Source organism: Thunnus maccoyii, chromosome 8, assembly GCF_910596095.1.
Source record: "Thunnus maccoyii chromosome 8, fThuMac1.1, whole genome shotgun sequence".
Classification (NCBI taxonomy): domain Eukaryota; kingdom Metazoa; phylum Chordata; class Actinopteri; order Scombriformes; family Scombridae; genus Thunnus; species Thunnus maccoyii.
In genome coordinates, this window is record NC_056540.1 from 28,804,035 (window position 1) to 28,816,043 (window position 12,009).

Consider the following 12,009-nt stretch of genomic DNA (forward strand, 5'->3'; position numbering starts at 1 on the left):
GTTTGCATTCCCTCTCCTATAAGAACACAAACACAATATTTACTTATCGTCACTTTATAAAGTAGCTTTAGCAGTTTATCCTTTTTGAGTGCATAAAGTATTTACAGTTTCTCTCAGTTGCTTTGTTGCAATCATTGAATGAAAATCCTGACTCTAATAACTCTAAATTATTTGCCTATATACGGCCTATCCAGCACACACAAAGCAACATTAGCGTTCCTTTGGAGTCATGTCTCCTGCCACCTGATGAATCCAATAGTCACTCTACTTTAATCTCTGTATTTGGTCTCCACCAACTCCAAAGAAAAATATCTTGCTCTATAGCAGCTAAATGCTACATGATGTCCACCAGCTAATTGCTATTAACTTTGTCTATCTGTCTTTTGGTACTGGCAGGTAGCACAAAGTGGGTTTATCAGAACTTTTTGCTGAAAACAGCTGCCTGTTGCTGCTGAACATGATGCTCATGAGAGTGGTGGTCGTAAAGCCAAAACAAAGAGCTGAAAGACACTAAAACGCTCTATAGAGCTGAGAGTGATTGCAGAGTTGGGTGACAATTCATTCTGTGTGACCCCTTTCATATTACACTCAGTCATTTGATACATTGTTGATATAAAAATATTGATAAGTGCAGCTTTAACCAAACAGTAAGTAATTTAAGTAAGTTTGTATGTGTGTAACACTCATATAAGTTATTTTGGAAGGCACTGAAACATGATCTATTGTGTTTGTTTATGTATTAAAAATCTTGTATTCTTGTATTCAATGGAATCAACCCGTTGTTATAGCTACATGTTTTTGTTAGTTTTTAAAAAAAAAAAAAGATTTTAAGACAAAACATTTTTTCTTTTGTTCATTCTGTGAAAACAGAATCTGAATCTTACAGGCAATGTGTTAAAAAAAAGCTTCAGGGAATGACATTCTGATATTTTGAAAATGAATCACTTCTTCAAGCTGTTGTGATTGAACATCTGGCATCTGATGAGGCAAATTGATTTGATGGGAGTCAAAGGTCAAGCTGAAGCCTATTTGAGACAATCCACTCTCTGTAAAGATTAAAGAAAAACAAAAAAACACATCCAAAAAGACATTATCACAGAAAGAAACCAACCTGTCTTGCTCCCTTGAACTTTTTATTTATTTTCTAAATTTTAATCCTCTGCACACAGCAAGCTATAAAATCATTAAGCCAGATTGCTTTTATTGACTTTATTTTGTCTATATGGGTCATGAACTCGTGTCTGTCTACTCTACAAACTGGTGTTTGCTCCTTCGCTACGGGCTCGTCCAGCCCAGCAGACTGGAACTAACAACAACTCTCTGAAATATTTATGTCCCTGGAGAGAATGTGTGTGTGGGTGTGTGTGGAAAAGTGGCACAACATAACATCCAACCTAATGTGTGCGCTGCATTAAAGCAAAGGTTCCTCCCTGTGTGCCTCCAGGCTGTTTTCTCTCTCTGTCACTGTCAACGATACCTTGACTTCCCTTAACTATTAAGTTTGTCATGTGCACAGATTAGGATTCCTTGCAGATTTTGTCATGGATATGCAAAAGAATTCGATTTTTTTTCCTTACTATGTTGCTTATTGTTTTATTGTTGAATTTTCTTTTAGACTTTGTGAGTTGGAGAAAATGAAGTTAATTTAATTCTGAAAATCTCAACATTTGGCAACATCACAAGTCAGATGAGGCAAGAAACACAAGCAGTCAGACAATCCAACAGGTTGCAAACAAGCCAACAGTTTAACCAGATTATCTAAACCACTTTATTTGGATGCAAAACTGAAAGTGTAATCAAGCAAGTAAGCAATCAGGTCAAAGTTGAACCACGTTGACCAAGTTGGTCTGTAAACTGTGATAGATGTTTACAGACAGTTTAGGTAATAATTTTATTGTTCACCTTCCTTAAATGTGGCTAACCTGTAGCAATGTCGGACTTACAATGGAAGGGATAAAAATCGATACAGCAGAACAGCAGATATTGTTCCAGATTATCTAAACCACTTTATTTGGATGTAAAACTGAAAGTTAGCTCACCTCAAGTCAGTAATAATCACCTATTGCACAGGAAAAGTGAGTGTGTACAACTATGGTAAACAATCAGGTCAAAGTTGAACCAGGAAGTTGGTCTGTAAACTGTGATGGATGTTTACAGACAGTTTGGGTAGTAATTTTATTGTTCACCTTCCTTAAACGTGGCTAACCTGGAGGTTTGTTTATAACCATCTGACTGATCATTTTTTGTGCCCTTTTGGACCTATTTTTTGCGATGTGTCTGCATTACTAGATCTCATCAATAAACTTGATGAGTACAATATTATTGTTACAGAAAGGAATGATGGATAAAAATTATGAAAATAACACCCAGATTGTATAATTGAGTTATCCATCATACTTTTTTTTAAAAGAGTGCGTCATTTAGCACTACACTCCTATAACAAAGAGTTACAATTGACTTTTTAAAAAAAAATTTAAAATAGGGATAAAAATCGATAGAGCAGAACAGCAGATATTGTCCTTTTTTATTCCACATATTCTACTTCTTTGTCAAAACCTGGCACCTAGATTACCCACAATGCAACTTGATTCAGTCAGAGATTTGGGTGTGTTATGCTAGTAGCGCTAATGTAGCCACAAGCCGCTAGCATCAAACAGAGGTGGAGCAGGTTACAGAGGTCAGGTAACCTTCAGATTTTTTCAATTTTCAAACTTCAGCCCCAGCTGATGCTGACTCAAGTGACATCACAGATTTCACACAGCCCCCTCTGGGGCCACAAAAGGCTTCATACAACTTTATACAACTTTTTTTCATAAATGCAGTAATGGATTACTGTACAGTTTTGTAAATTCTTCATGTCCCCCTTAGGATGAATTGTAATAACTTAGGTGATCCCATGAGATTTTCATCTAGTGCCATTATCAGGTCAAAAATGATCAATTATGGTTCATAACAAAATGCTTTTAACCAAAATTACAGACATTCACATCAGCCTCAGCTGGTCTTTATGGTTACTGCTAATCAGCAAATACTTGAATGTGAACACACTAAACTAACATAAACAGTAAACCTATCATATTAGCATTTAGCTTAAAGCACCACTGCACCTAAGTCCTACTTGTGCAGCTGTAGATATAGTACTTTCTAACATTTCAGTTTATCTATAATGTCACCAGAGGATGAAAGCTACTGTAACAAATACTAAACTAGTACTACAGGATAATAACTGACTGACCTGATAAACGAATCAACAAATGAATGAATGAACAAGCTGAAAAAAAAACTCTTTGTCAACACAGGTGAAGCACCTCACTGAGAGGTATTACTACAGTTCTCATTCTAAAATTCAAAACAATCTTCTCATTGTAAATTCATAACTCCTCTGAATAATTTATTCTAAAACAACAGAACACTGCCTCTCACAGCTACATGTCATCTCCAGAAATCCAGGACATGGATACCGAATCGTGAACACTGTAAATCAGTTCAGACAGTTTGTGCATCTTTAATGACAGATCTGCTGAAGGAGATGATAGAGGTGAGAGAGGCGTGTGATGTTTGTTTCTCTACCTCTGCATAGGACTGAGTTTAAAAATATCATCCTGTTATGTTCCTGTTACATAACCACCACAGAACAAGATACAGGCATCATTCCTCTTCTCCTTTTTTTTCTGAATCCTGAGGTTCAGCGTTAGAAGCAAGATTTTTTCCAAATGCATTTTACTTGTTTACCCAAAGATTTGACCCTCTCAGTGTTCAGTAAAATGGAGATTGTAGTTCCTTTGTATCCAGGGTAATGAAACTACACAGATATAGCATATAGCACCATATTGCTTTGCTTCAAATTGTGCATGGAGGGTTTAATTTAGGTTTTGGAAGCAGGGAGTGAGTGCATGTTCTGTAGATGTTATACAATAATTGTGTGATTGCTGAAAGCAATTAACTACTTCTGACTACTTCTGCATACTTTAATTTACAGAATCCATTCATATATCAATACGTTCAGCTCTTTAAGGACATTTATGCTATTATTTTTTATTTTTATAACTTTTATACTTTTTTAAGATATTAAGTTTAACATTTTTTTACAATGTAAGTAAATGGGAGTAAATGACACACATACAGACTTACACGTGTATACTGGCCCTCATACCGTACATACAAACATACTTACTTACTAGGGGTGTGCCCTAATACAAATATGTTATTTGGCAAAGCACAAATAGTGTTTGTTTGTTTGTTTTTTTACAAATATTTGTTTCATTCAAAAATTTTAAAAATGATTTGTTTTCAGGAAGAAAAAAAAACATGTCGAATACTAGCGCACAGGTCAGTTACATCACTATCTCAGTCTCTCTCCTCTGCTCTCGTCGTCTATGATCTGGGAGACTCCAGTTCGAGACCCGGTGTGGGAACCTCCTTCGTAAGGGAGTTTATTAATAAAAACTTGTTGTAACACTTTAATTTTCTAAAATTAAAAGTGTAATAAAAACAAAAACAGGATTTTTAAGTCTCTTTCCACTTTTATTTGAATACAAATACAAATACAAATAATTTTGCTGTCTCAACAAATACAGACACAAATACAAATATTGGGCTCTCTGTACATCCCTAATACATACATACTGTCACAGCCCGGGTCCTAGGCTGCGACAAAAATGGGAGACTAGATGAATTCACAACTGTGGATAAGCATATTTATTTACAAATAATAGAAGAAAATGGAAGAAACATGGAAGTCAGTAATCAGTGGTGTAAGCATGTATGGGTGTGTGTGTGTGTGTGTGCGTGTGTAGCAAACAAAAGCAAAGCAGCCGTGCCATGGTGGGAGAGGAAGAGGAGGAGCTCTGTGGAAAAGTGATGCTTTATATAAGATACCACACCAGGCCCATGTGTGACTCATGCAGCAGATGATGACCCTCCGCCCTGCCCCGGATCCTGCAAAACAAAGAAAACCAACAAAACAAACCAAAAGAACACAGGACCACCTAGTGGAACGGAGGTTCTCCCATATAAAGCTACACAGCTATTTCAAAAATCAAAAGAATCCACAAGGCAGTTACATAGCTTAAAAATATAACTTAACTGCTTTTAACTGTGTACATGCTGTACTAACCGTTTCTTGAAGAGTCTCCCCCAGCCACCCAACCAATCTCCACCCTGCAGCCCAGCAACTCTGGCGCCTGGAGAAGCATTTAAGAGTGACAAAGAGAGACAGAAGGACAGAGAGGTTACATAATAAACAGTACAGCACAACTTAAGGGCAAGGTACTCTTGATAAGGCATCTGCCGCAATATTTTCAGAGCCTTTAATGTGGCATATCCAAACAATAGACTGCAAAAACAAAATGCATCGCATCAGCGGTTTGGACAATGCTAAAAATGTATTGGGTTGTGATCTGTATAGACCACCAGAGGAACGGAACCAGAGTTAACATAAACTTCAAAATGTTGTAATGCCCAAATGAGTGCAAGCCTCACCTTCTCGATAACAGAATAACTTAACTGAAAAGAGTGACATTTTTTTGATGTTCAACACCACTGTCACTGTCGCTGCACTGAAACAAAACAGCATTTGCTCCGACATCACTTGCATTGAAGGGTTGATCCATGCATGGAACTGCAAGAACAGGGGGTGAACAAAGAACGGATTTAACATTTTCAAACACGTGTTGACAAGAAACTGACCAAATGAACTTGCCTTTTAGCAAATCCGTCAAAGGAGCTACCACCGTCTAAAAGTTTTTACAAAAACTGTGGTAATAACCCACAAGACCCAGACATCGCTGGAGTTCCTTCTTAGTTGCTGGCACTGGATACTGCTCAATTGCAGCCACTTTTGCCTGTACCGGACACACGGTCCCCTGCCCAACTACCTTACCAAGGTATGTGATGGTGGCCTTAGCAAACTCACACTTTGCTAAATTAACTGTCAGGCGTGCATCACTCAGACAATCAAACAACTTTCTGATACGAACCAAATGCTCTTCCCACATATCGCTGTAAATCACCACGTCATCCAGGTACACAGCACATCCCTCCAGCCCAAACAAAACCATATTCATCAGGCCCTGGAACATCGCTGGTGCATTACATAACCCAAAACTCATAACTGTGTAGGAGAAAAGACCAGAAGGAGTAATAAAAGCTGAAATTTCTCTGGCTCTTTTAGACAGAGGGGTACTTGCCAATAACCCTTCAGTAAATCAAATTTACTGATGTACTGAGCTGAGCCAACCTAATCAACACAGTCCTCAATGCGCGACAGTGGATAAGCGGCTGGCTTAGTGACCCCATTTACCTTACAATAGTCTGTGCAAAACATTGGGCTCTTATCAGACTTATCAACAAGGCGATACCCAGCTAGAAGACAAGGGTTCTGCAATACCGTTCTCAAACCTATATTTTATCTGTGTCCATCACCTTTTGTTTTTCCTTCGACTCCCAGTAAAAACGCTGGTGGATTGGCTGCGCCTCGCCTACATTGATGTCATGCTCTACCAAGTGCGTACGGCCTGGTGTATCATTAAACAAACACAGGTAACTGTTCATAAGAGCAGACAGCTCAGCACACCTCTCCTCGGACAGATGCCCAAACAGAGACTCCAGATAGATTTTGCAGTGTTTCAGAGTTTTTTATCTGGACACGCAACAAGTTCTTATCAGGTGGTATAACCCTATACCCTAAACCCTATAATCCCCACTGGAGGCCACCTGTGACACACGAGCATAGCAGGGTTTCAAAAGGTTTACATGACAAAGTTAAGTGGATTTTCTACACCCTGGCATTGACAACAAGTAGTTTTGATCTCAAACCTGGCGTTATACTGTAAATGGTCCAGTGAACTTGGCCTGAAAGGGACAATTAACAATTGGCAACAAAGCAAGAACTAAACTGACGCTGCTCAGTTTTACGGTCCTAAAGACGTTTCATTTTCTCCTTTGAAGAAGTCAACCTTTCTTTAGCCATTTCCCCAGAACCTCTTGAATCTGAGCATGGTATGCGGAGGCCTGGTTATGCTTAACCCATAGTTGTTTTAGAACTTCAGCAACAAGTGAGACGAAAAATTTGAGCCCTGGTCACTCTGAATTACTCTTGGAAATCCAAAGATGGAAATGAACTGTGTAAGCGCTTTTACCACTGACTTAGCAGTAATGGAATGCAATAGATGTGCCGCCGGATACCTTGTGCTCTGACACATTACTGTAAGCAAGTAATTGCTACCAGACTTGGAACAAGGTAAAGGACCCACACAGTCAATTATCAGGTGCTCAAATGGCTGCTCCATGGCGAACTCAACATGCGTCTGCTTCTTATGTCCCGTGGGCCTAACAGGTCTCAGCACGTGCCATTCTCATGTCCCATGGGCCCAACAGGTCTCAGCGCACACCCTTCTCATGTCGCATGGGCCCAACAGGTCTCAGCGCACGCCCTTCTCATGTCCCGCATGAGACACAAAAAGTCCAAAAAACACAGAGTCTATTACAGAAAGTCTATGGGAAGAATGTTTGCAAGGTGGTATCTCAAAAACTAAAGGTGCTAAAAAGTGCTATCCATACAACATAGACAGGTGTCACATGTGGAAATGCTTAACATATTAAAACATGGGACTAATAGCGCCACCATGTGGTCAGTTATTACGTGTTTTACATAACTCATGAACCATGAGGTGAATCAGAACAATATTTGCACAGTGTGTTCAGTAGACAAGCTGATTCAACTGATTTAAGTCATGCCCATTTGCGCCTGGAAATATTTTCCACCATTTAGGATTTTTTGCTTCTTTTGGCACATATTTCATCTTATCTTCACCAAACTTGGTAAATACCATATTTAGATGACCCTGGACAAAACTTATGAGTTCATTTCTGGGTATCACTTACTGTTGTCTGTAATTGGTTGCCAAACCTTTGAAGGTTTGGATGATGCCCAGAACGGGTCAGAACTCTTCAAAGCTAAATTGGATTGCAACCAAATTTGGGAAAGTTGTACATAAAGGCATACTGTACAACTGTGTAACATTTGATGTAATTCTACCCACAGTAAAGTTCTGAATGAGAATCTATACGACATACTGAATCATGGCACCAATAGCCCCACCCTGTGGTCATGAGTAAAACACCACCATGCTACTTATTAACTGCCATATCTCTTAAATGAAATTACTATGGTAACCAAATTCTGCAATGTTGTACAGATGGGGATGCTGAACAAGTGTGTTGTATTTGCAGCAATGTTTTGCAAATTATTTCAGCTGTCAGCATTCAAACACAAAAAATTAAAATGATGGTTAAAATGGGGAACAAAAATATTTTACCTTGAACAGACATTAATGAGGAAATCAATCTGAACTGGAAAACTAAGAATAATGTCATTTTAGTCCTCAAGGAGCTGAATTAAACGCTTCAAATTGGAAGATGCCACAACCCACCAATGACCTATGGGAGTCTGTGAAAGGGTTGCAAAGGGCTTACTGAGAAAAAATTAAATTATTAACTAAATGTCCTCTACACGCTGTCTCTCATTAAAATAGTTTCCCTTTAACCCCCTGCTGCCCATAAATTTCACACGCATTTTCTACAGGAAATGCATTTCTAGTTTATTGATAGAGGTTTTTTAAGAGCCTGGGTGTCAAACTCAACCTAAAATTTCAGCTCTGCACACTCATCAGCTAAGCAACTTGTCTTTCTCTCTCCTCTTCCTTATACCTAGCATACTGTCCTGCATGTTTAGTCTTTGCGGATGAGACAGGAAGCAGTTACTCCACAAAACTCTTGAAACTGTTTGTCCTTAAGGTCAACCTTTCTTTTAGGCTTAGAAACAGACATTTTGGTGGCATCAGGTATGCTGTGGTAAATCAGAGGGTTGATTTACAACACATACAAGAACCTCTAAAGATCACTGATTAACACATTATAATTCATTTCTTTAATCCAAAATAAACATTGTGGTTCTATAGAGAAAAATGTAACATAAATGACACTGTGTGAAATTAAACATTTCTTTTCGTTGTCTGTTTCTAGTGTCTGTTGGCCTCCAATCAGCATTGCCTCCTGCAGTGTTTAAGGAGGAACTCTCTGCTGTGGGCTTTTATGATACTTGTTTAAAGGACACACACTCTCAGCTGAAGCTGCAGTTTGCAGAGGCCATAAAGTCAATTAGAGCAAGGTTTCACCCAGGCTTTCTTGTTAATTGCACTTCCTCTTTGGACTAAGAGAAGTTGACTCATGTACAAAGCATTATCATGGATTATCATGAGTCAAACAATATTTTCACATCATTCATTTTAACCAACTTGCAACTGCACAGGATGAAATGCACAGGATGAATCTACAATCAAATGATTGTAGATTCAGCCTTCAAGAGTTTTTTCTAGCACCAGTGCAGTTTCCCCTGTTTGAAGAATTTTCTAAAACTGAGTGTCAGGATCTTAAAACAAGAGACAAAGACAGATGCACTAATATTACAGTAAGAAAGTGACAGTCAACTCTTTTGAAATTGATTGAATTTCATTGGAACAGTCGTTTTAAAATTGTGACGTTTTAAGGAAAATAGACAAAGGACTTATTATTTTTTTTCCAGATAACACAACTTTGACATGTAAAGGGTGAATTGAAGCTCCAAGTGAATTTAGAAAAATCAACATTTGGGTTTATTTGATAGATACAGCAAAACACAAATAAGTAAGTAAAGCTTTGAAGCAATGGTTTGCTACTCTGTATCATCATTTGATACAACAGAAAAGTGATTTAAATGGTAATGAGTGTGGTTTTCTGTCTGGTAGGTCTTTCTAACAAAAACCCCTCCAGTGCAAATATACAGTAATCATATGTTTTTTGATTGGATATAGAGATGAAGAAATGACCAAAATGAAATTGAAAACTTTTCTATTTGCAGATGATACAAAAGTCTGTGTCTGTTGTTGCCCTGGTCAAGGCTGTTGATAACACGAGGTCTTGGGGGTGGGGGGGTTGCTCTGCAGTGACCTTGCAACAAATGGCTCAATTATCCGAGGTACCAGCAGTCTGCATGCATTCTTTAGTTAACCCCTTGCTGTCACACGCAGTCACACACACACTCAGTCAAGTGTGCATGGCCAAAGAGTTCAGAGGTCATCACACTCTGAGCAGAGGCTCTTAACTTTTTTTTCTCTCTCTTCCACTTGGACTAATTTGGTGACTTAATGACCAGTGCCTTGCAGAAGGAGATGACTTGCAGGAGGTTATAAGAGGGGCAGCTGAAGTCATATGCAGTAAGATTTCTCATAAATGCCAAGTGAAGTGTATAGATGCCATAAAATGCATCATAAAGACTCTTTGCAATTATGAAATAGATGAATTAAACAAGGACCTCTTTATACTGTAGAGGCCAGTTGGTTCTGTGACTGCCAGGGATAGTGGAAACCACCGTCTCACTGTGTGAAAATCTGTTTCATTAGCCTGAAAGTCTTTAAGTGAAACCTCTGCCATGTTTTAAAGTCACAAACACTGTAAGAGTGTGTGAGGTGGAATGCGAAATGAAAATCAATCACAAATGCTTGTGCTGTTCAGAATTACTTCCAGTCTCTCCTCTCAGCTCTTATTTATTCTCAGCACTTCTCTTCTACATGAGATCCTTCTGTTTCACTGCAATATGTAGATGCATTTCAGCTGAGATAACTTTTAACTGTTAACTGCATCACTTATTCTAATGTTGGTAATAATGTCAGTAAGGCATTTAGACTGTTACTACTGCTGTACTCATTGTATGTCACATAAAGGGATCAGCTAAATGCTTAAATGCAAGTTTAAAAAAATTAAAATGATGGTTAAAAGGGGGAACAAAAACATTTTACCTTTAACAGACATTAATGAGGAAATCAATCTGAGGTCAACTGGAAAACTAAGAATAATGTCATATTAGTCCTAAAGGAGCTGAACTAAATGCTTCAAATTGGAAGATGCCACAACCCACCAATGACCTATGGGAGTCTTTGAAAGGGTTGCAAAGAAAAAATTAAATTATTAACTAAATGTCCTCTACACGCTGTCTCTCGTTAAAATAGTTTCCCTGCAACCCCCTGCTGCCCATAAATTTAACACCTGCTTTTAAAGAATCTTTAAGCTGTATCATGAAATAAGCTTTCTGTTTCTGTTTAAGCAGCAGTAAATGTTGTACCTGTGCTGCATTACAGTGGTTTAGTAATAAAAAAAAAATCAGTGTGGAAATGCTATGGAATGGACCTTTAAAAAAGGGTGTAGGTGATTACTTCTAGTCTCTGTTCAAAATTCCTACAATTTAAAGACTGACTTCAGTCGTTCCACACTATGGTCAAAGAATTGTAGTTTGCTAGCTGGACAGACATGTTGTTTGTCTGTAATCGTGGCCAAAATTACTGTCTGATACCTAATATGTTATTTTATTCTCAAATAAAACAATAGCGGTTGAAGCTTTAAACTTAAAATTTGAGACTCAGAAGCAACATGCAGAGCAGTGGACTTGAGACTTGGACTCCAGTTGTACTTGAATCACTTCAGATGAAGATTTGAAAACTGACTTGACTTGAAACTTGAAAGCAAGTTTACTTAAAGGACGGGTTCACAGTTTTTCAAGTCTGTCTTAGAACAACAGTCAGGTGCCAAAATGACCATTGAAATAGGCTTTTCTTGCTGGCATCATTCCTCTTCTCTTCCTGTTCATACTGACCATTAGAAGATCCCTTCATTATGCCCTTACAATGTAAGTAATGGAGGACAAAATCCACAGTCCTTCTGTGCAAAAATGGATTTAAAAGTTTATCTGAAGCTAATATGAAGCTTCAGTCGTCCAAATGAGTTCAATCAAGTAGATATCTTTCAACGTTACAGTCTTTTTTAGTGCCAAAGTCCCTCTTTTTGTTACTATACTTCCACTGCAGCTCAGCAGGGAAACACAAAGAGGGAATTTGATGCTAAAAAGACTGTAAATGGTGCAGATATCCACTTGATATGACTAACTCAGACTGCTGAAGCCTCAAATAAGCTTCAGAT